The 23,670-nt window shown below is 47.4% G+C and overlaps 1 long non-coding RNA gene across 4 annotated transcripts in view; it reads left to right on the plus strand.

Moving 5' to 3' along the window:
* Positions 1–3,414: 3,414 nt before the first annotated feature.
* The window catches only part of LOC309534959, a 32,419-nt gene continuing 12,163 nt past the window's right edge, over positions 3,415–23,670 (plus strand). The window contains exon 1 of one of the 4 annotated variants that reach the window (XR_014220927.1): positions 3,415–3,568. This is a non-coding gene — a long non-coding RNA (uncharacterized lncRNA). Of the gene's footprint in view, positions 3,569–17,521; positions 17,710–23,670 lie in introns of those variants that run through there. The other 3 variants (XR_014220928.1, XR_014220929.1, XR_014220930.1) reach the window with 3 other exon arrangements.

A 23,670-nucleotide genomic window follows, 5' to 3' on the forward strand; every position in this document is an offset into this window, starting at 1 on the left:
CACCTAGGTCCTTTTCACAGGTGTCCCCCATCCTACATTTGTGCTTCTGATTATTCCTGCCTAAGAGTAGACTGTTGAATTTGTCACTGTTGAATTTCATTTTGTTAGCTTTGGCACAGCTTTCCAGACCATTAAGGTCATATTGAATCCTGATTCTGTATTCTGAGTTATTAACAAGTCATTGTTAGGATGTTGAACAACACCAGGCCCAGAACAGAACCCTGAAGCACCCTAGTTGTCACTTTTTTCCAGGATGGCAAGAATAAAACATACCCTTGTAATGTCATACCCTTGTATCATAGGCTTGTACAGGTGTCTACAGTTCTGATTGCTCCATCTTGAAAAGGATATTGTAGAGCTGGAACAGGCGCAGAAAATGGCGACGCAAAATATCAGCGGAAGTAGAGCAGCTTTCCTATGATGACAGGCTAAAGCATGTGGAATATTCCAGTTTAGAAAAGAAAGATGACTGATGGACTAAACTCTACTTAGAGGTTTATAAAATTTTGGATGGTGTCGGGAAAGTGAATGAAAATATTGTTTCCCTACTCTCCTAATATTTTGGGTTTTGTCACTCACCTGTTATTTGTGACTTTTTAATGTAGAAAAGGGACACAGGTGGCATTGTGGGTTAGGACTTGGATAAGAGCCTAGGTCTTGCTGATAAGAAGGTTGGCAATTCGAATCCCTGCGATGGGGTGAGCTCCTGTTGCTCGGTCCCTGCTCCTGCCAACCTAGCAGTTCGAAAGCACGTCAAAGTGCAAGTAGATAAATAGGTACCACTCTGGCGGGAAGGTAAATGGTGTTTCCATGCGCTGCTCTGGTTTGCCAGAAGCGGCTTAGTCATGCTGGCCACATGACCCGGAAGCTGTACGCCAGCTCCCTCAGCCAATATAGCGAGATGAGCGCCGCAATCCCAGAGTCGGCCATGACTGGACCTAATGGTCAGGGGTACCTTTACCTTAATGTAGAAAAACAGCAAGAGCAATAGAGGCAAATAAGATTATCAGTAGTACGGAAAACAGAACTGAGGTCATTCAGCGAGGCTGAATGCTGTGTAATCAGGATGGATAAAAAGAAGTACAGCGGTACCTCGGTTTTCAAACGTCTCGAAAGTTGAACGTTTCGGTTTTTAAACGCCAAAAACTCAGAAGTAACTGCTTCGGTTTTCAAATGCTTTTCAGAAGTCGAACGTGCCACGCGGCTTCCATATTGAGTTTCCTGTAAGTAAATGCTTCCAGAAGTAAATGCTTTGGTTTTCGAACATTTCAGAAGTTGAACAGTCTTCCGGAATGGATTACATTCAAAAACTGAAGTACCACTGTACTTCATACAGTGCATAGTTAATCTCTGGAACTTGCTCCTACAAGATGCATACTTCAATGGATTAAAAGGGGTTTAATTCCACCAATTTAAATATATATAATTGATTTTTGAATTTCAATTAATATAAACATATAAAGTAATAGTAAATAGTCATCAAAAGGAATACCAAACTTGGAGAATATAAAAAGTAAGTATCAGTGGAAGGCTGCAATCACTTGTGTTCCAACATAAGGAATCAAATAAAGGTGTCTTGTCATAATCTTCCATGTCTTGATACAGATGGAAATCATGTCCAATCTATTTGACAGTCAATAAAAGGATACCATGTTGCATAAAAAGTGCTTCCCTGCATCATGTTCTTTTTGTAAAGAGGTTCATTTGTCCTTAAGAACAATGTTCCATACTTGTGAGGGACAGGCTTCAAAAAGTTTTGGAGCTAGATATTCTGCTACCACTAATTTAGTTGCTGTTAGTAAGTCTTGAATAAGATCTTTACTGGTTTCATCTTAAGTCTCCAGTTGTAGCAACTTGTCATTTCTGTGTGTGGTGGTGGTGGGGATTATGAAAACAGATAATTTTGAGGCAGTGCCACCACATATGGAATAAAGACCCAGGCAGTTTGCATCCTCACCAGCAAAGTTTGGAATATTGTAGCTGATTTTATTTAATCTGACTGGACACATATATCAGTGATATGCTAATTTTAAGTGTTTTCTTGGGTCTTGACCAAGGTGGAACCAAATGGCAAACTGTTCCAAATTTGTTCCCAAAGTTGTTTAAATGGATTTAAAAGGTATTTAGACAAATGGAGGATAAGACTATCAATGGCTACTAGCTTTGATGACTGTGTCCTCCCCTCCAATGTCAGAGTACTTTTGAATGCTAGTTTCTGGGAATCACCAGTGGGAAGAGTGGTGTTGTGCTCATGTCCTACTTGTGGGCTTCTCAAAGGCTTTGGATGGATGGATCACCATGAGAACAGGATGCTGGGCAAAGACAGCAGGGCTCTCCTTATGTTCTAGAATTCTGGGTCAACCAATGACATTGAAAGGCAGTAGATTCAGAGTAAACAAAAAAAAGCAAAGACTTCACACAATGCACAATTCAGTTATTGAATTTGCTGTCATGAGATGTTGTGATCCTTACTGACTTATACCTGGACTACATGTGCAGCATAATGAGGTGATACAATACACTGTGCCACCTCAGGGGGTACCTAAGAGCTTGCTGGAACAGTCTAACATTCAGTTCTCACAGTGTCCAACCAGCTGCCTCTTCTGGGATATAACATTTTTCAGTGTTCCCATGTGTCATGGTCCAGGTCATTGGTGGCAGCAGTTCAGCCCTGACACACCAGGACCAGGGTATGGATGGTAACAATGGTAGCAGTTCAATGGAGGACGGAAACTTGATGAGGTTGGAATGCAGGAACAGAACCTACAACAGGAGAAGGAACGGAAGCAGGATCAGGAGCGAAAACAGGAACTGGGAACAGCAGAATATAAACCACGTTGTTGTGGCAAAGAACCAGAGGGAAATGCTGGTCTTATGTACTCCTCTTGGGCTTGCTTCCAGGTGCTGCACATATGATCTTGCCACACTTCCCAGGCCTCACCCGACTCCCTCAAGGCAAACACAGCAAGGGTCTGGTTCTGCAACTCCTCACTGCACTCAGGGCCCTGGCCCCTACAAATACTCATGGTACTCCTTAAACCATGTTTAAAAACAAAACAAGTTAAAAAAAACACAGTAGAGAAACTGAGACAGAATCTTTCTTCCTGCTGTGTTAGTCCCTCCTGCCCTGCCCCACACCCATGAGAAATCATTAGAAAATGACCCACTCCAGCTATAGACCAAACTAGTACTGTCCACTCAGGATTCTGTTGTCTGTGCAAACCTTAATTTAGAAGGCTTTAAAGGGTTTAGTCAGTATAGCTCTTGTGGGACATTAGTGCAGTCAAACCAACAATTCATGTTTTGCTAGATAGGCATTTGAAGGGGCTGAAGCTCACAGAAAGAACTCTGTGAGATCACTTCCTTTGTCTGCCTTGGCAGGAAGCCGTAACCCTACATACTTCCTCCCTGCCTAGGCAGCCTTCTCTTTCTTCATCATGCTTCCAAGCTGACCACATGCGCATGAGCTCAGGCACGATTTTCAACTTATATTTTGTACTTTTGTAAGTTAGTAGTTATAAACCACTTTCATTTTCTACTGTAACTTCTGCTTCAAGACCTACATTATGTAAGTAAATACTACTTTTATTTCTTCACAAAACAATGTGTATATGATTGTTGTTTTTAAGGGAGAGCAAAGGGTGTACTACCAGGAAATTTCAGGCTGCCTTGAAGCATTCTGGATTATTGTTTCTAGAAGGTTAACTCAACCTTGTCTTAGCTTCCAAGTTTAAGCTGCAAGGATGGTACTCTGCTGATCTCACTCAGGAACAATAATAACTGAATACAGTGGTACCTCAGGTTAAGAACTTAATTCGTTCTGGAGGTCTGTTCTTAACCTGAAATTGTTCTTAACTTGAAGAACCACTTTAGCTATTGGGGCCTCCTGCTGCTGCCGCGCCACCGGAGCACGATTTCTGTTCTCATTCTGAAGCAAAGTTCTTAACCAAGGTAACATTTCTGGGTTAGTGGAGTCTGTAACCTGAAGCGTATGTAACCTGAAGCATATGGTACTACTGTAATATATAATATCCAAGTGCCTAAATCCATTCCTACAGCTCTATGGGCAGTTTTTAGCTATGATGTTCTACACTAACTCAGTGTTCAGAATCATTATGCCTCTGAATCAGTTGATGTGGAGCATTCCATCTTTACAGGGAATCCTGGGAAATATAGTCTTTCTTTCCTTCTTTCTTTCTTTCTTTCTTTCTTTCTTTCTTTCTTTCTTTCTTTCATCACTTGTAGCCGAGTAAGATGGTCTTCCATTAACATAGTCTTAACAGTGTGTCCAAAGGTGACTGCGGAGGCCAATTCTGGATCCACACATCTTTCCACAGTAGGGACATAGGTTTCCGTGTGGGAGTTGATTACGGTGAGGGTTTGCCAAGCATGCCTTCCTCTTAGCTCGTTTCTCCTTTTTGCCTTGAGTGCATGCTTCTTCAAAGTCCATGACACCTTTAGTAAAGACTGTTCACTAACTGGAATGCTCACAGGGCAGTGTTTCTCAGTTATCAGTGCTTATACTACATTTTTTAAGATTTGCCTTGAGAGCGTCTTTAAACTTCTTTTGTTGTCCATCATATTTTGCTTTTCATTGTTGAGTTGGGAATAGAGTAGTTGCTTTGGATGACAATCATCAGGCATCCAAACATGATGAGTCCAGCTAAGTTGGTGTTTGAAGAATCATTGCTTCGACACTGGTAATCATTGCTTCTTCCAGTACACTGACATTAGTTTGCTTGTCTTCCCAAGTGCTGTGTAAAAATTTCCGGAGACACCGTTGATGGAATATTTTGAGGAGTTGGAGATGGCATTTATAAGTGCTCCATGTTTCACAAGTGTATAGTAAAGTTCAATAGCTTTATAAACAAGCATTTTGGTTTTCCTGTGAATTTTGGTTTCCCTTTGAATGTTCAGGTCCCCAAACACTTCAATTGGGAGAAAACTGCACTTGCAGAGCTCAGGCGATGCTGGATTTCGGCATCAATGTCAGCCCTTGTGGAAAGATAACTGCTGGTGGTGCTCCAACAGAGGATCATCAGCACCCTTACAACTCTCAGGATTCTTTGGGGAAGTTAATATTTGCAGGCAGGGTCGAGCCCCCACAATGATGTGTGCCTCCTCCTTGGCCTTCTCCCAATGATGCATGTGTTGCACAGCATGCCCTGCCACCCCCGCTGCCCCCTGCCTACAAACACAGGCCTGACCCCCTCGAACCGCTGCCACTGCCAGCCTGTCTGCCAATCGCCTTACCTTTGCTGGCTCTGCTGCTGCGACTAGGCCAAGGCTGCTGCTGCAAAGGCTCCACTGAAGTCTACTGCAGCCACAGATGTACTTCTAGAAGCTGGGCCACACTTCAGAAGTATGTCTGCAGCTGCAGCGGGCCTTATGACTGAGTCAGAGGCCTTGACCTAGTCACTGTGGCAGCAGCAGAGAACCAACAGAAGCAAAGTGGTGGGTGAGTGGCAGGCGGCGGTCTGGGCTGCCTTTGCAGGCAGGGAGTGGTGGTGGCTGGCTGGCAATGTTGCACATGCATCAGGAGGAGGCTGAGGATGGAGCTCAGCATCACACATGTATGCTGCTGTACCCACCCCCAATCTTGGGTGAGAGTCGGCAGCTCTGGTGTGTGTTTGTTTTCCCCACTTGGCTCTAAAGACTCCATCTGAGGAGGCATGTGTAGACTGTATACATAACTCTCCCCCTCCCCTCTTTCTGTAATAGATCCTGCCCACCTTGTGGAAGGGGGTGTTGATAACCACAAGAGGCTAGCATCCTCTCCTCCCTACGATCGTGTACATACCTACTGAGAAATAAGTTCCATTGTTTTCAGTTGGGCTTACTCCCGGGAATGGAGGACTGCACAGGACTGCAGTCTTAGTTGCTTCAAATTTATAAAGTGATGGATTTAATACTACTAGTTCCGGTGATGATGACTTACAAAGCCATGAATTCACTATTACTACTAAATCACCAACACCATCATATCCCTCAAAGCCCAAGGTACACACTCAGACCCCAATCTGCCAGGCTCATGCAGATTTGCCTCCTTAGGCTCTCTGTTTCTCATCTGCAAACTGGTCTCCCTCCCTCCCTCCCTCCCCTTTCTCTTGTTTTTCACCCAGCCCCCCAGCTATCACCTGCTAGAGTCTCGGCTACTGCAGCATTAACTTATGCACACACCATTCACCAAATGTTCAGCGATGGGTTTCTCTCTTTTTGTCAATGAATGCACATTTTATGAATTAGAACAGCACATGCCCCCTTGTGGCTTGCCTTGGCTCCCTTGCCTGCTATGCAAGCCCCTTCCACGCCTGACACTGGGGCTAGGGCGGCAGGAGAAAAGGTTTCTTTTGCTGATTCCCCCAGGCATTGCCTGCAGATTTTAAAGGAGGGCAGCGCGTGCAGGAACAAACTGTCCAGCGTGAGCGACTGACCCGCAAAAATCCAAGGGCACAGCCCAAAGAAAGGAACTGCCAAAGGAGCTGGTAAAGGCTGCTAAGGGAGGGAGGGGAAAGAGCAACACAGGCAGTAGCAAACTTACAGGAAAACTCTGAGCTTCAAATCCTGCCATGTGCCTGTCTCGCACATGGTTTGACTGCATTGTAAATATCCCTCATTATACACCAGACTTGGCACTCCAAATTAGTTACCAGTCCCTGAATCTGCACTCATATGTGCTAAAACCCATAATATTGGGTAACACCTTTATTGGAACCAGCCAAAATGTCACAAAACCAAAGCTTTTGTGGTGTTCTCCAAAACTTATGAGGCACATGGAGTTACATATGTAATAATTTATATAAATATTTCATTAAAATATTCCTGAGCAGTTTATAACAAACAAACTTAAAACCACACAGTAAACATATTTAAAAAGTTAAAAACAAACATCAATTAACCGTTGTGGAAATATGTATTCTTAATTGCCTGCATGGGCCTGGGGGGATAGAAAAGTTTTCAGCAGGGGTTTTAACTTTTACACTAAAGACACCTGCTGAATCTCTGTCAGCAGAGTTTTCCACAATATTGGCCTGAGGACACTAGACATAGAATTAGAGAATTGTAGAGTTGAGAGAATCACCTAGTGCAACCCCCTGCAATGCAGGAATGTGCAGCTGTCCCATACAGGGATCGAACCTGCAACATTGATGTTACCAGCATCATGCTCAGCTCTAACCAGCTGAGCTATCTGTGCTCTCCCAGTAAAGGCTTTCCTTCTTGCTGCTATCAAGTGAGACTTGCCAACTTGGGAAACAACTAACGATGCTGCTGCAGATGATCTCAGTGACTGAGCTAGAATATAAGGGCTCAGGCGATCCCTAAGGCACCCTGGAACTAAGTTGTTCAAGGCTTTGTGGGTTAATACAAGGATGATAGATGGGCAACCAGGGCAGTTGTTCTAACAATGGTGTCACATGTTCTTGGCCAAATACACCCATCAGCAGTGGCTGCTGCATTCTGCACCAGCTGGAGCTTCCAAATGGTACCCAAGGGCAGACACCCGCCCCAATAGAGTGCAATGCCATAATTCAGCCTTGAGGTTAGCAATGCATGGACTACAGTGGTCAGGTTGTACCTGTCCAGGAACAGCCAGAACTGATGAAGCAAATGAAGCTGGTGAAAAGCACTCCTAGCCACAGAGTACATCAGTGAGAGAGAGGGAAGGGGGAAACACAAAAATTAGGCTGATAGGCCAAGAGATCAACTGATAGAAGTTCCAAGACTGAGTCCGTCTCTGCTGCTATGGCTTGCTCCTAGTTGCTCCCCATTTCTGAGAATTTAAAGTCTGACATGTAACCCAGATCTGTCCCAGACTTAAATGAAGCATGTAACTCCTTGGCTAGGCAATGATTCCACAGATCCTAAATAGTTTGCTCTAACCTTTTACGAAGCCTTATTAACCTGCCCGTGATTCACTTCATTTCTCCCTCATCAACTATTTCTGTTTGAAGCTCAGGATGAGCATTTTTAAACTCAGCCATCGTAGACTTTCTTTCCTTCTATTCCTTTCCTAACCTCAGTGCCCAGTAGGGTTCAGATGCTAGGACTTGTTTTGAATTGAGCAGCATGGAATTAAAAGTGCTGCGCGTCTTGGGGGTCACCTCTTCCCATATGTACCTACTTGAGCCCTGAGATCCCCAAGGGATGCCCTTCTCTTGGGGGAACCACTAAAACTGGAGGGCAGCTACAAGGGAGTGGGCCCTTTGGCAGTGCCTTCCACACTCAGTATGGAATGCACCCTCCCAAGCAAGGCTTTGCAGAGCCAGGCAGAGGCCCGGGCCAGGTAGATAATGTGCCCCCCCTTTTTTTACCCTGGGGATAACTGAAGTCTTATAAATAAGTAAGTATATAAATAATTTTCACAAAAGTTATGCTGACAAATAATTTTATTTCAAGGCTTGAACCGTATCTGCATATAAAGACAGAATGGAAAATATAGATATACAATAGTGCTTTTGATGGACGCTGGGGAAGCTTTTCTCTTTCGCTGCCAGCCATGGCCCCAGGGAATCCACCCACCGCTGCCGCCACCTTTGCACCTCCACATTTGCCCCAGTGCATCCCCTGTGATTGTGAATATGCTGACTGAGGCCCCCTTTGGAATCGGAGGCCCGGGCCAAGTGGCCCATATGCGCCCCCCCCTCTGTCTGGGCCTGCTCCCAAGAGCGTCTCATTTGGTGTCTACATTCATGTCCTTCCAGGACCACACAAAGACTTATTTTATTCTCCCAGGCCCTTTTAACATCAACCCTGTGCCTTTTAACATTTTTTGAACATTCCTATTAGTATTTTAGCCTCTGTTTTTCTGATGGCTAGAGCAGTGTTTCCCAACCACTGTTCCGCGGCACACTAGTGTGCCGCGAGATGTTGCCTGGTGTGCCGTGGGAAAAATTAAAACATTCGAAAGATTTTTTTTTATTTTAAAAAAAGTCAAATTTTCGATTGGGGCGCCGTCACTAGATGACCCCTGGGGTTCCCTCCCTCCCGCTCTGCGCCTCCCTCCTCCTCCTCCTCCTCCAGGGAGGCCCTTCCTGGCTCTCGGCCAAGGCTTGGCGGCTGCCACTCACTCACTCGCTCGCCCACCCGTCCCTCCATCCCTGCACCCGGCCTCTCCCCCTCCGTCCCCGGCGCGGGGGCTGCCGGGATCCGTAGTCCCCTCGCCCTTGGGCTCCGCGCCCGCGCGGGGTGCGCAAACTACGTTTCCCAGCGTGGCCTGGCGGGCCGGGCGTTTTGTTTGAAGCGCTCTTCTCCCGGCCATGGAATGAGCGCAGCGGCGGCGGCGGCCGGGCGGGCAGGGGCTCTTCCGTGCAGACCCCGCGCAGCCTGCCTGCGGCCCCGCGGAGATCGGGCGGCAGGATGGAGCCCGGGGATCCCCACGGAGGTGGAGCGGCAGAGGCGGAGGCTGCCCCCCAGGTAGGGCTGTGTCGGGGTTTTTTTATTTTTGCAATGCTGCATCCGCGCCGGAGGGGACGCATCGGACCGCGGGGAGACCCCTTGGCGGGCGTGCAAGGCAATGCATGCGTGCAGGCGTTGCATGGAGCGCAGTGCAATGCAATGGCAACGCGGCGCCCTGCATGCATGCATGCAACTTCCACCGGCGCTCCGGACTTGGCAGGTGAGGGGGGTCCCCAGTGGGCGGCAGAGAGAGCCGGGAGGGCGAAGGGGAGCCGCGGAGGGAGCAGCACTGCTCCCCGAGCCGAGCCCGGGGGGAAACTTCGGGTGTTGGAAGCGGAGGCTGGCGGGGGTCCCTCGCCTGCAAAACCTGGTCGCCTCTCATATATTTCGTGCATTGCATTCATCGCCCGCTTTCTCCTCCAAGGAGCTCCCGGGGGCGCGCGTGGTTCTCCCCGTGTTATCCTCGCAACAACAGCCCTGCGAGGTGGGTCAGGTGAGTGGCCCAAGGGAGCACCCAGGGATTGTCCTGGCCAGGTGGGGTGATTTGAACCCTGCTCTCTGCCCGGTCTTCGTCCTCATTTAGCCCCCACATGTGCATGACTGTGCATGACTGAGGTTTTCCCCCCTCGTCTTGGCTATGGTGTGAGTCTGTGCTGTTAATTAATGGGGTTCTGCCTTCGGAGAAGATGAGCCAGCCCTCAAGGAGGTGATTATGTAATTTGCTAGCAATTCATGTCCCTCCCGGCGTGACGCTGCGCGCTGACGTCACGGGGCTGTAATGGTGGTGTGCCTCGAGATTTTTTTCATGAAACAAGTGTGCCTTTGCCCAAAAAAAGTTGGGAAACACTGGGCTAGAGTGTGCTTTAGCCCTCATGAGATGGTTTAATTCTCTGTGATTAGGTCAGATGATCATGGCTGGTGCTATCTGTTCTGGTCTGTGTTTTATTGGAGCTCATCATATCCAACAATGTGCTTTTCAATACCACATATTCTGCTTCAAAGTGCACTGCTGATTAATCAAACACTGAATGACCAAGTGTTGTACTGGCATGGGTAAGCCAGTCCTAAGGTGCATAGAATGTTGGTTCTGGAACAGGGTGGCCTTAATTTAAATTGTAGATAAGATGCATAGCTGGTTCACTGTCTGTATAATGGGAACGCTAGACATCCACTTCACTGGACTGGGATAAGAAGCAATAATCACCCATTCTTGAGCCACGGAGGCAGAGGTGATGTAGCTGGTCACACGGGCACATACACACATACACCCACCTTGTCCAGGAAGACCTTGAGCGATGACTGAACTGAAATTACCTTCTGTGCCTGGGAGGTTTTCAGGAGCAGCAAGCAAGCCAGCTGCTGTCCTGAGTTGCTCCTCATTGAACTAATGAGAGATGCTACTTGGAGTTCCATAGGCAAGACATAAAGAAAAGGGATGTGAGAATCAAGAAAGCATATGTCACTAACTGTGGTCCATGGAGAAATTCTGCATTATACAAATGAGATCAGTAGCAACACACACACACACACACACACACACACCGAGAGAGAGAGAGAGAGAGAGAGAGAGAATACTGCTTTATTATGTTTTATTTTTGCAAGGCAAAAATAAAAAACATATACCGTATTTTTTGCTCTATAAGACTCACTTTTTCCCTCCTAAAGGGTAAGGGGAAATGTGTGTGTGTGTTATGGAGTGAGTGCAGGCTGCGCAGCTATCCCAGAAGCCAGAACAGCAAGAGGGATTGCTGCTTTCACTGCGCAGTGATCCCTCTTGCTGTTCTGGCTTCCGAGATTCAGAATATTTTTTTTCTTGTTTTCCTCCTCCAAAAACTAGGTGCGTCTTGTGGTCTGGTGCGTCTTATAGAGTGAAAAATATGGTATTTGCTTAGTAGGAGGCAGAGCATCACACATGATGCTTAGTTTTGCCATGTGTGAATAGACAATGAAAACCTGAATGTGGCAGAAGCACTGAAATATCATGGTATATTCATATTAAAGTGCAGTTTTAGGCTGATTTTAAGCATGGTATCCAGGGTTCACAAGTAACTATGCTAGCATGACATAGGCATACTAGTTGTTGGGAGTCACAAGTATGGAAAATGCCCTTGCAGTCAAGTCCTTGTGAACTTCCCGTAGGCTTCTGGTTGGCCACTGTGAGAATAGGACACAGTACTAGATGGGCTTTTGGTCTGATCCTGCAGGACAGTTCTTATACACTTACGTTCCTAATGGAAGTACACACTAGTGTTCAGTAATCCAAGATGATCTGGCTCTATCTTTCTTGTGCCATATTTAAGGAGAAGCAAAACAAAAAACAGAAATAAGTTGTATATGAAACCAGCAAGAAGTTTATACTGAGGTGCTGGGGTTCCCCACCCCTGTTCTAGAGGAAACAGAAATTGCTTCTCAAATCTCCCTTCCTCCTGGCATTTTGTATATCTTGATTTGATTGGGATGTACAAAATGGAACTGTTCTTACCTTTTCAGATACTAATCAGTCTAAAGCAGCCAGGCATGCACTTCTATAAATCCATTGGTTGATGGCGATTGAGACAACTGAATAACCCCTTTCTTTTTGTAATGTGGCTTTGTCTTCCTGCCCTCCGTTTAACAGATATTTGAATCATGTCATCAATATAGGTATCCCTTTTCGCTCCCCTTTCCATTGATTACCTGCTTGGCTCCATGTCCAAGATAGAAGTTCTGACTGCAAAGTTATATTTGCCTTTTCTGAATCTATTACTGCTAAACTCATGGTCATGGGCACAGCCAAGGGGAAGCAGGGGGACAGCTGCCCCCCCAATCAATCAAAATCAATACAAATCTGAGGTTTCCCCCTCCTAACCAAAGCCTGCCCCCCTCATGGTCGTAGCCAGGATTTTTGTTGGGGGGGGCAGGCTTTGCATCATGTCTACATTGCATTCAGGATCAGTTCAAATATGCAGAAGATGCAACTGATGCTGGAATGTCATATATTAGAATGCTTTCCTTGAACATCATGCTTCCTTCAGTTGAAAACTTGCATATTAGGAACACAGGTACAAGTCTAAAAAGGTAAAGGGATCCCTGACCGTTAGGTCCAGTCGCGGACAACTCTGGGGTTGCGGCGCTCATCTTGCTTTACTGGCTGAGGGAGCCGGCATACAGCTTCTGGTCATGTGGCCAGCATGACTATGCTGCTTCTGGCGAACCACAGCAGCGCACGGAAATGCCGTACAAGTCTACCTGCCTGCTAATATGCTAGATTTTCACCACAATACTATATTTTTAATAGAAAAGCAAATCTTTAGTATTTTATGGCCAGGGGCGCCGACTTATAAAAAATATTGGGGGGGCCCATACCGGGGTCCTGCCGCTGGTTCGCTCGGGTAGCCGGGAGAACGCAGTTCGAGGTGGCGGTGTTGGGGAGAGACCCTCGCTCAGGGCGCCACGAGACTTGGCGGCCGGCGGCCTATCTGGGGGGTTTTGGAGCGTATTTCGGCGGAGCGATTGGGGAGGAGGGGGCTTGTTGCCGGATTCTTCAGCTGGGCCGGAGATCCACTGCTGGGGGGTCCCTGGGCCGAGTTGTGAGCACGGCCTGCTGAAGGGAGATCCAGCCGATTGCGCGACGGGGACGGCCGGGGCTCTCCGGCTAGGGCGCGCGGCTGGCTGGCTGGCAAGGGAGCAGGTGGGGAGGAGGCGGGGGTCTCTTGCAATAAAAAGATCCCAAGATCCTGTGGAATGGCATGGAGGGAAAGAGTCGAGGCTTGCACCACAAGAGCCGCGGCCTGGACGCGAGGGGCAAAGGGGAAAGGCATTGGCCTCTGGCTGCTCCGAACTAACTCCCTAGTGGTCTAGGACCTCTTCCTCCCGGGTAACCGGCGGAGGGAGCCAGTTTGGGCGCGGGGTGGGTGCTTCGCTCCGCTTCATGCCCGATCGGACCAACCCCAAGCTTTCGAGGAAGGACGGCTCAGTCGTCAAACTCCAGAGCACCAAAGACTGGGAAGGATTCCTCCAAAAATGGAGTCCTCGAGTGGCAGCGCACTGCTCCCTAAGAGAGTGACCCTGAGCCCCCTACAAAGCAAGTGGGGAATGAAACGGATCTTCTTGCGAGCGAGAGCAGTTTCAGGTCCACCCCACCCCCCGCTCTCCTCAGCAGCATTAGATCAACCGCCCATGTTTCTACGAGTGGTACTGCTTTGCTTAGCTTTGTTTTTAAAGTAACCGCGGCGGCAGCGCTCTGCTGGAGGGGCGCCCGAGATTATGGGGGGGGCGGAGCCCCCCCAAATAAATTTTTGAGGGGGCTCGGGCCCCCTCAGGCCCCATGGAGTCGGCGCCTATGTTTATGGCTATACCACCCACTTTTTCAGTCAATCCTTAGTGGAGGCTCAGAGATCAATTGTTTCTTGACCTGGGTAAGTTTTCTGACTGTGCTAGCATTAAACACTAATTCATGGCCTGTACGCTCTTAAACTAGTATAAAAAGAAGAAGCATAAATGTAGATATTTGAGTCAAACCCTCACATCTGGCAAATGTACGCAGTGTCCATTAAATGCACTAGCTTAATCATTCCCTAATACAACACAGATGATGGCTTCTTAGTATACACATTAATTTTCCATTTATATTTCAATGTTACTTTAATTGTATTACTCAAAAACTGTAATAAATAACTGCATTTTAAAACAAACAAACCCCCCAAAATGGGCAGAGTATATATTGCTATATTCAGCAATGCAGAGTGGGGGATAATTGTATCCAAGGCATGCTGAGCTTGGGAAGGAAAGAGGAAAACACACAAGGAAATACAATAATGACCAAGAGAGAGAGAGAGAGAGAGAGAGGCATTGGACATAACATGGGGCATTTGGCTTCCCTCTCTCCCACCTCAGTCACAGAAACCAGGAAAGCTACAGGAAGAACTCTGGTGTGATGGAACAGCTAAAATTTTACATGGTGGAGGGGGCTGGTTTGAATTCAGGATAAAGCTCTACATTAGGAAAGGAAAGCCCTACTATGAGCTTCACTAAGCCACTCCAGGAGTAGTGTTGTGTGGATCAAGTGACTGGCTCCTGCATTTGCCAATCAACCCTTCAGCCCACCCTCCCCCCTGACAACCCACGTGGGCATCTCCCTCTTGTCTGATGGGCCATCCCTGCCTGGTATCATCGCAGCAGGCCTCCCATTACCCCTTCCTCTGCTCCATGCAACTGACTGACTCAGACACTAATAGCAGAAACTATCCTACTCCAGCAACCTGAGACAGCTTTCTCCTCATAGCCTGGGGATCTGGACTGAGCAGAGGAAGGGCCACTGCCCTTGGGCGCACCAAGCTCTCCAACCTCTTCTGGAGGCTACCTGAGGCCAGATAGGTTGGGACAAAGGGAACACCTCCTGTCATGCCTTAACAACAAAGAAACAATAAATGTGGCAGTATCAAAAGTTTTTTCTAGGAGGGATGAGAAATACACATGCTAGTCAGTCACTTTAGCAGGGTTCATGTGTCTTGGATTAAGACCCAAAATATGTATTATAACTGGAAATTATGCAAAAAAAATGTTTGAAACAATTCCTATATTCACAATGTGCAACTATGGTGAATATATGTTGCAAACCTGGCTGCTGCTTCCCAGTACAGGTATATGTTGCGTACAAGGCTGACTCACACCCGCATGCATATTATTTGGTATTTCTGCACTCTAGATTTATTGAACATTGCATTTGACCTGATGCCAGAGTTCTGCGGTGTTAAACTTCTGAAGGCCACCTCACATACGCAAAGTCATCACTGGATTCTGCAATTTTCAACCGATTAGTGATGTATTGTGAACACACCAAGGCATTGCTTGCTATTAGACCACACGAATGTGACTGGAATCCCTTTAATCTCTTGTCACTGACTGGGGATTTTGTGTGCTGTTGTTCTCATTTTTATTGGATCGCGGTTTTATATCGTTTTCATCGCCCAGAAACCCTTGACCACCATGCAGCCACTAATAAAGATAATAAATTAGTAAGCGCGATGTATCTGGACTCTTGCGGAGAGTTGCCTGCTTCCTCCCCCTGTCGTTCTGTGGCACAGCCCGATGGACCGAAGCCATTTGTGAGCGAGGCGCGTATTTATTGATCTTAAAATAGTAATGAAAAGCACTCGTTGCTACGGGTGACTGCGACTCGTTCCATTGAGGAATTTCCCTTCTCCTTCCTTTCAGACAGCCCCGCTCCCCGCGGGTTAAAATGATCTATTCAGTTTAACAAACAGCCTGGGCCACCTTCCGCAGCCTTCGCCTCTCTCTTTGCAGCGCCGCGCCTCTCTTTCCCTCGCAAGGCAGCCCCACTGAATTCCGCGGAGCCAAGTCTCAGGGAAACGTGCCGGAGGCTTGCAGTCTCCACATGCGCCCCCCTTCTTTCTCCTCCTGCAGGCGAGCGCGGGGAGGGGCCTGAGCCCGTTTGCGTATTTCGCTCCGCGCGCCCCTTTCCCCCGCCCGCCTCTCCCTAGCGAATAAGATCGTGCGTTTGTTTGTGTTTAAATATAGCCTCAACCCTTCTAAGGCTCCCAACTTCGGAGGAGAAGGGCAGAGGCGGGCGGCGGCGGCAGCAACAGCTGGCCCCGCCTTCCCCGACCCCCTCGTACTGCTGCTGCTGCTGCTGCCGCCGCCGGGAAGCGCAGGCGAAGGGCGCCTCCGTCTGCCGTCACCCCGTGTCCCCACGAAGGGTGAGACGGGAGGGCGCTGCTGAGGCGCCGCCGCCGCCGCTTGCACTCGCAGGGAGACACACTGACGAGGTGGGGCGGACGGGGGCACAGGCTGCTGCGGGGGCTGCTTTAAAAATGCGCCCCAGCCAGCCAGCCAGCCAGCCGAGCTCCCCTGCGCGCACGAGAGAGGGAAGCTGCAGTCTTGGCTTTGCAGCGTGCGCCTCGCTTTTGCACGCCCCTCCTCCTCCTCCTCCCCCCACCGCCCTGGAATTGTGTAGTAGCCCTGAATTAGCATGTCACGTGTACGGCATGTGGAAATGAATCAGGGGCATGTGAGCAGCAGGCGGGGGGAGGGAGAGGAGGACGCCTGTGTTTGCATCCAAGGATCTCCTCTCGCTCGGTGGTTGCGTAGGTGTCTCGCTTCCTCCGCTCGCTCCCTCCCTCCCGCGGCTGCCTCGAGCGCTCCCCCCTCCCTTCGGCCCTCCATCTGGCCGTCCCCCCCCTTCTCTGCCCCCCTCCCCGTGCTCGCCGCCTCCTCTCTGCCAGCTCGAGCGAGCCAGCGGCGCGCTGCCTGCCTATTCAGCCCGGCAGAATCCCTCGGCCTGCAGCAGTGGCAGGAAGACGGGGGACCCCGCCAAAATTGCCCACTTCCCGCGCAAGCCGAGAGCCGCCGTGCGAGAGGGAGTGCGAGAGACTGATGCACATCCATGCGCTTCCCTCACGATGTCGAATTTTAAGCACATCGCGGGACACGCAGACGTGCCCTTTGAAGTTTCCGGGGAGGGGGAAAGCAATGGCTAAAGGCCCCCCTCTGGGATATGGCAAAGCTTAAATGGCAAAAACAAAGCTTCTGCAGGAAAAGCAAATATTAACCCTCGCCAAACCCCACAACGAAATTTTAAAAGCGTTTTTGTTGTGACGGGGTTGGCTTATACCTCCTCAGACCTAAATGCAGGATGATTTGAAAGAAGGATCACTCGTGGTCAGGAACAAACTGCGGGGCTGCTTTGTGCACTTCATTGCTAAGAGATGTGCCCCATAGACAAGGCATCCCTGGAGCTGGTCAAGTCCGTGCCCAGAGTGCAATACTGGTGGCCCACCATTTGGACCCAGGGACAAGGTCACTCAGCCTTGGGATATTCTGGAGTGTGGCCTTCTGTGCTCATGGGGTGGGAAAAGCATTCATAGAGGTGGGTGGAAATTTGGGGTGGAACAGCCTTGCAGCCATAATAGTTCCATGAGGAAGATGGGCGCAGGGATCAAGGGGGCACGTTGGGCTGGGGGAACAAGCTGCTTTCCCCCTTATAATTCTCAGCTGTGTTTGACTCAGAATGGGCTTATTACGATTTCTGTCAATATAACCCAGAAGGGCGATGACTACATTATATTAGGATACAGGGTGTGAGCCCCCATATTTTTGTTTACACACACAACTTACCACAGCTTCCAAACAGAACAAGCAGGCAATACCTGACAGCACTTGCCCAAACCTGATGTCCTAGGAGGATGGCATAGCAACCAACAAGATGGTTCCACTGCTCTCAACACAGGGTCTATCTGCAAATGGAAGGAGTAGTCATAGAGAAGGTGCCCGGCGTTGTTGCTGGTTATGAAGCATGACCAGGAAAGAGAATTGGTAATATATAATATATAGATGTAGGTGTTTGTATGTTTATAGATAAACACATGCCTGTATATAAGTACAGTGCATATATCACTCTGTGATGTCTACATTCTCCACATTTTAATTTCTAAAATGAGGAAGTGGTGGGGCCAGGGTCAATCCTGTTTAGGAGTCTTGTTATCTGACTGATTTCTATCATGTGTGGCTATTTGTGGTTAGGTTGCTCTGTGGTGAAAGAAGAGCACTCTGAATATGGTCAGAGGCACACTATGACTGCTTCACATGTCCAAGAGCTAAACTCTGGTGCTGAAAACAGGTTGCTGAGGTAGGCCCTGGCTCAAAACCATAATGACAGAGCACATGTAGAACATTCGAAGTTGCCTTGGTAGCTCAGTTGGTAGAGCATGAGATTCTTAATCTCAGGGTTGTGGGTTTGAGCCCCATGTTGGGCAAAAGATTCTTGCATTGCAGGGGGTTGGACTAGATAACCCTTGGGGTCCCTTATGATTCTATGATTCAGTCCTCAGGTATAGCTCGTTTATAAAAAGAACCCATGCAGAAGTAGACAGTAACAGACATTGATCTGTAGTCTGGCTCTGTGCAAGGTAGCTTCATCTGTCCCTATAAGCCATGGGTGGTGAACCTGTGGTTCTCCAGATGTTGTTGGACTACAGCTCTCATCATCCATTGGTCATCCTGGCTGGTGCTGATGAGATTTGGAGCCCAACAACATCTAGAGGGTCATAGGTACTGCCCTCCCTATATAAGGAAGTTTTTAATGTTTGATGTGGTTTTATAAATTGTTGGAAGCTGCCCAGAGTGGTTGGGGCAACCCAGTCAGATTGGCAGCATGCACGCATGAATATTTATTATAGGTCCTTCCCCTGTGCTTTAAAATAAGACCTGCATGTATAAAATCAGAAAGACATATTCATACATTAGCCTCTTTATTTTGACACATGTGCACAAGACAAGGCATATTGCTGTGGGGTTGGGGTGGGCAGTATATTTGAGTCCCTTCTAATTCTTGGATTCAATTGAGCAAGGATTCAATTGTTGAATTAGCCAGGCAAGGGCCATAATGCCTCCTATGTATAGATAACAAAAGAAGTCGCTCTGTGCCAGACGTCAAATGGATGGGGCCCCCATCCAGGACAAAGACCAGAGCATAGTGGTGTATGTAAGCTAGAAGCAGGCTGTAGGCTGGGCAGTTGAGAGACAGCCATGCCTGATTTCTGCTGAGGCTGTGGCTGTGGGAGCAACAAGACATTCTTGGGATGGTAACATTGTGAGCCCCTCCATCTTAGGCTCAGGTGGTAAAGGTAAAGGGACCCCTGACCATTAGGTCCAGTTGTGACCGACTCTGGGGTTGCGGCACTCATCTCGCTTCACTGGCCGAGGGAGCCGGCGTACAGCTTACGGGTCATGTGGCCAGCATGACTAAGCCGCTTCTGGCGAACTAGAGCAGTGCACGGAAACGCCGTTAACCTTCCCGCCGGAGTGGTACCTATTTATCTACTTGCACTTTGAAGTGCTTTCGAACTTCTAGGTTGGCAGGAGCAGGGACCGAGCAACGGGAGCTCACCCCATCACGGGGATTCAAACCATCGACCTTCTGATCGGCAAGTCCTAGGCTCTGTGTGTAAATAAACCATATGTCAGTCTGAGGAAACTGAGCCCTGAGTAAGCACCTAGAACTGCTGGAATCTCACACCGCTCGGAAATTTGGGTTGCATGCAACAATATATACATACCCTGCATAGAGCAGGTGAGGCGGACATAGATCTAATTTAACATGTGCTTACCTAACACTGTAGGGACACGGGTGGTGCTGTGGTCTAAACCAGAGCCTAGGGCTTGCCGATCAGAAGGTCGGCTGTTCGAATACCCGTGACGCTGTTCGGTCCCAGCTCCTGCCCATCTAGCAGTTTGAAAGCACATCAAGTGCAAGTAGATAAATAGGTACCGCTTCGGTGGGAAGGTAAATGGTGTTTCCGTACGCTGCTCTGGTTCACCAGAAGTGGCTTAGTCATGCTGGCCACATGACCCGGAAGCTGTCTGCGGACAAACACCAGCTCCCTTGGCCTATAGAGCGAGATGAGCGTCCAACCCCAGAGTTGTCCGTGACTGGACCTAATGGTCAGGGGTACCTTTACCTTTACTTAACACTATGCGCCCTGCAAACTGCACTAAGGTCTCATCTCTAAATCTTCAGAGGCTGGTTGCCCCAACTGCTTTGTGTTGCCCTGGTTTAAAAACAACACCCTGACAGCAGCGCAAGCAAATCAGTGAATCAAGTATCCCTCTTCCTGCTACCACACCCATTCATACAATCACACAAAACATGCTAAGAAATTGAAAGAAATTGCAAACTAGGAGCGGAGAGAAGAGTGGAGAGCTGGCAGTGAATGAGATACGGAGTCATTCATGACAATGTTTGAATGAACATGGAGCTTCCACATCCTTTTAATGCCAGGTCGTCATGCTTCCCTCTGCTATTCTCTCTTTCCCCAGATTTTCTCTCTCCCTGATTCTTCATTATTTCCCTGACTACCAAGTGCCTGCTTCTCCCCAATTTCTTTTGTCAGGTACACAACCCCCCCACTTCTCCCCATACTGCACACTAGGCAAACCATGTCCCCAGAAGCCCTCCCCTCACAGGCTAGCGATGCCATCTTTCTGCAATGTGGATGAAAAAGGTACAGCCACGCAGGGGGAAAGGGAAGGAAGGAGGGAGAGGGAGAGAAGTGAGGTTATAAATAGCTCAGTAAACGCTTTTCTTATTGACATGGCTTGGACAGAGCATGGAAAAACAAACAGAGGAAACTCCATCTAACAACCCCACATCTAAACAACGCCTTGCACATTCCTCCTGCTAAATAATAACAGATTTTCCACGAAGGTGTAGATAATACCCAGGAAGAGAGCATGAACCAAAACAAATTATCAACACCCAGTGGATGTCAATATTTTGGTCCCTTTCAGTTCTCCCATTGTAGTAGTTAGACACACAGAGATTGCCTATATTTAGAGGAAGGTGTATTTTTAATACAGGGGAACAGAGTTTGCTTCCATTAATAACAGTGGAACACATTCACCAAGGCAGCCCTGGCTGTGAGTAGTGAATGTTGCTTTAGTGACGTATGGAGACCTGAGAGATAAAGGACAAGGCAGGAGAGAGAACAAATATTTTGAAACTCAGATAGTGACTACCTTCAACATCGCAATCATGGGGTTTTATATATATATTTAAAAAAACACAGGCTATTTGCATTTGGAAGGGAACACCTTCCAATTTGTTTTGGTGGGATTTGTGGAGTTTTTAAGTGGCATGTACTCATTTTTGGAAGCAAGTGTTTTACACAGGCAGTTGTGTGTGGTGAGCAGTCCCATACATTAAAAGTAAACTGAAATGCACGTTTGGTGCATTATGTGCAAAGCCACCAGAAGTCTGCCAGTGATGTGAAGACTGGAAAGAAGAAAAATAAGTACATTTGCAGGCGTTGGAAGGAAAGTGATAGTTGATTTTTTAAAAAAACCATTGTGCTAAGAATCACTGAACTTGAGAAGCCTGACATAATAAAACATGGGAATAGCAGACTCCATATCACCATGTTCTGCCAGCCAGGTATCAAACCAGTATTCCTTTGACTCCACATTGATGTCTGCGCTTCATTGTACTTCTTCCGTAAGGTGATTCCCCTCATTGGTCATTTGCCCTTTTAGCTGTCACTTGTAACCATTCTAATTAATCAGCATAAAATTTGGCACCATGCTCTTATATTGGGCAGTCCAGTATTCCAATTTACAGAGCAATAAAAATCGAAGATCAGTTGAAATAAGAGGAATTTGGAATAGGCAGGTCTTTTGCTAAACTTAGTCCCTCATCCCAGCTCAGCCGGAGGTATGTCAATACAAGTCCTTGATCACACCCAGAAATTCTGGACGTGGGAATTTCTACCAGGCCTACCAAACCGCTGCATATGTGTGACTTTTCTATGTGTGTCACGACTTCCGTAGTTTTCTCTAGGCACAGCTCATCAGAGACTGTTCCTGGGAGTCCCTCAAATTTCAAGAGTGGCTTGTTGGTCAATGGAGCCAGTGTTGGAAGGTTGATATCCTGCTGCATTCACAGAAGCTTCCTGTGCTTTCTTTGGACCAGAGGATTGCAAGACTAAAGTATTTGGAGCTTGGTACAGATAAGCAAATAGAAGGGGAAGAAATGGAGGCAGTGAGAGATTTTACTTTCTTGGGCTCCATGATCACTGCAGATTGTGACAGCAGCTATGAAATTAAAATACGCGTGCTTCTTGGGAGAAAGGTGATGGCAAACCTAGACAGCATCTTAAAAAGCAGAGACATCACCTTGCCAACAAAGGTCCGTATAGTTAAAGCCATGGTTTTCCCAGTAGTGATGTATGGAAGTGAGAGCTGGACCATAAAGAAGGCTGATCGCTGAAGAATTGATGCTTTTGAATTATGGTGCTGGAGGAGACTCAAGAGAGTCCCATGGGCTGCAAGAAGATCAAATTTCTCCATTCGTAAGGAAATCAGCCCTGAGTGCTCACTGGAAGGACAGATTGTGAAGCGGAGGCTCCAGTACTTTGGCCACCTCATGAGAAGAGAAGACCCTGGAAAAGACCCTGATGTTGGGAAAGATTGAGGGCACAAGGAGAAGGGGATGACAGAGGACAAGATGGTTGGATAGTGTTCTCGAAGCCACAAACATGAGTTTGACCAAACTGCGGGAGGCAGTGGAAGACAGAAGTGCCTGGCGTGCTCTGGTCCATGGGGTCACGAAGAGTCGGACACGACTAAACGACTAAACAACAACAACAGATAAGATACAACTAAGGGAGGGTGGAACGATGACCACATGTTAGAAGATGATTCATGGTGTAGACAAGGGATGGAGCGCGACTTAAATTGTTGGATTTCAATTCCCATCAACCCCAGTCAGCATGGCCAATGGTCACAAATATTCGGAGCTTTGGTCCAACTGCTGGAGGACTGCAGGCTCCCCATCCCTGTTGTAGATAAAGTGGATAGAGAAATGTTCTTCCTAATACTAGATTGGCTGTAGATTTAGAACAGACAAAATAGTGTAGCGTTTTTAAAGAAATGGGTGGGATATAAATTCTTTAAATTGATATTCAGTGCCACAAAATGTGATGGCGACAGCTTAGATGAATTCCAGCGTCAATTAGGTACATTCATGGAGGGTTTATTAATGGCAGTTAGCCATAATAGCTATACGAAACCCAAGAGCTTTATGCAGTTGCCCTTTGTAAAAGGAACTAAGCATTTGGAATACATTGAGGGTCCTCTGCATCAGAAAAGAATCTTCTTCTTTTAAATACAATAATACAAAGTCGAGATAAGCTGGTGCAGTTCTACAGCACAACAGGAACCACAGTTAATCTGCTGTAGGAAGCTGTAGGTGCACTGCTAGGAGCCCTCACCATGAAAGTGATGCACACAAACTCTGTCTAGATACGCTTTTTACAGTTGAAGCACTGCTGAATGAGGTGAATAGAATGGTAGTGAGAATGCAGCAATGGAGGGTGTGATTCCAGATAAGTGAGGTGATGTGTAAGTCCTATATAAACCATGGTTAGGCATTTCTACAGATGTTCATGCGAGTGAACCTCTGATATGCCCACAAATTGGCACGCTGATCTGGTGTCACATTGGCACCATGCTAACTATCATTTGCTATTTTCATCTAGATAGATTAAAAATAAATAAATAGTGACTCATGTTACTGGACATATGCCATGCATTTAAACCCATTTCCAAGAATTAGATGGCGAGTGGTAAACGACATCTCTTGCAATTTAATTATGTTGCTGGCTGGAGAGTTGTGAGGTTTTAGCATTAGGTTACCAGGTATCATGTTTTCGTATTCACAATTAACAAATGGAGAGAGCAAGATGAATAGGGGATGAAGGAAATCAGCTAAGGGGAATCTCT

The sequence above is a fragment of the Podarcis vaucheri genome (assembly GCF_965113315.1).
Source record: "Podarcis vaucheri genome assembly, chromosome: 1".
NCBI classification, from domain to species: domain Eukaryota; kingdom Metazoa; phylum Chordata; class Lepidosauria; order Squamata; family Lacertidae; genus Podarcis; species Podarcis vaucheri.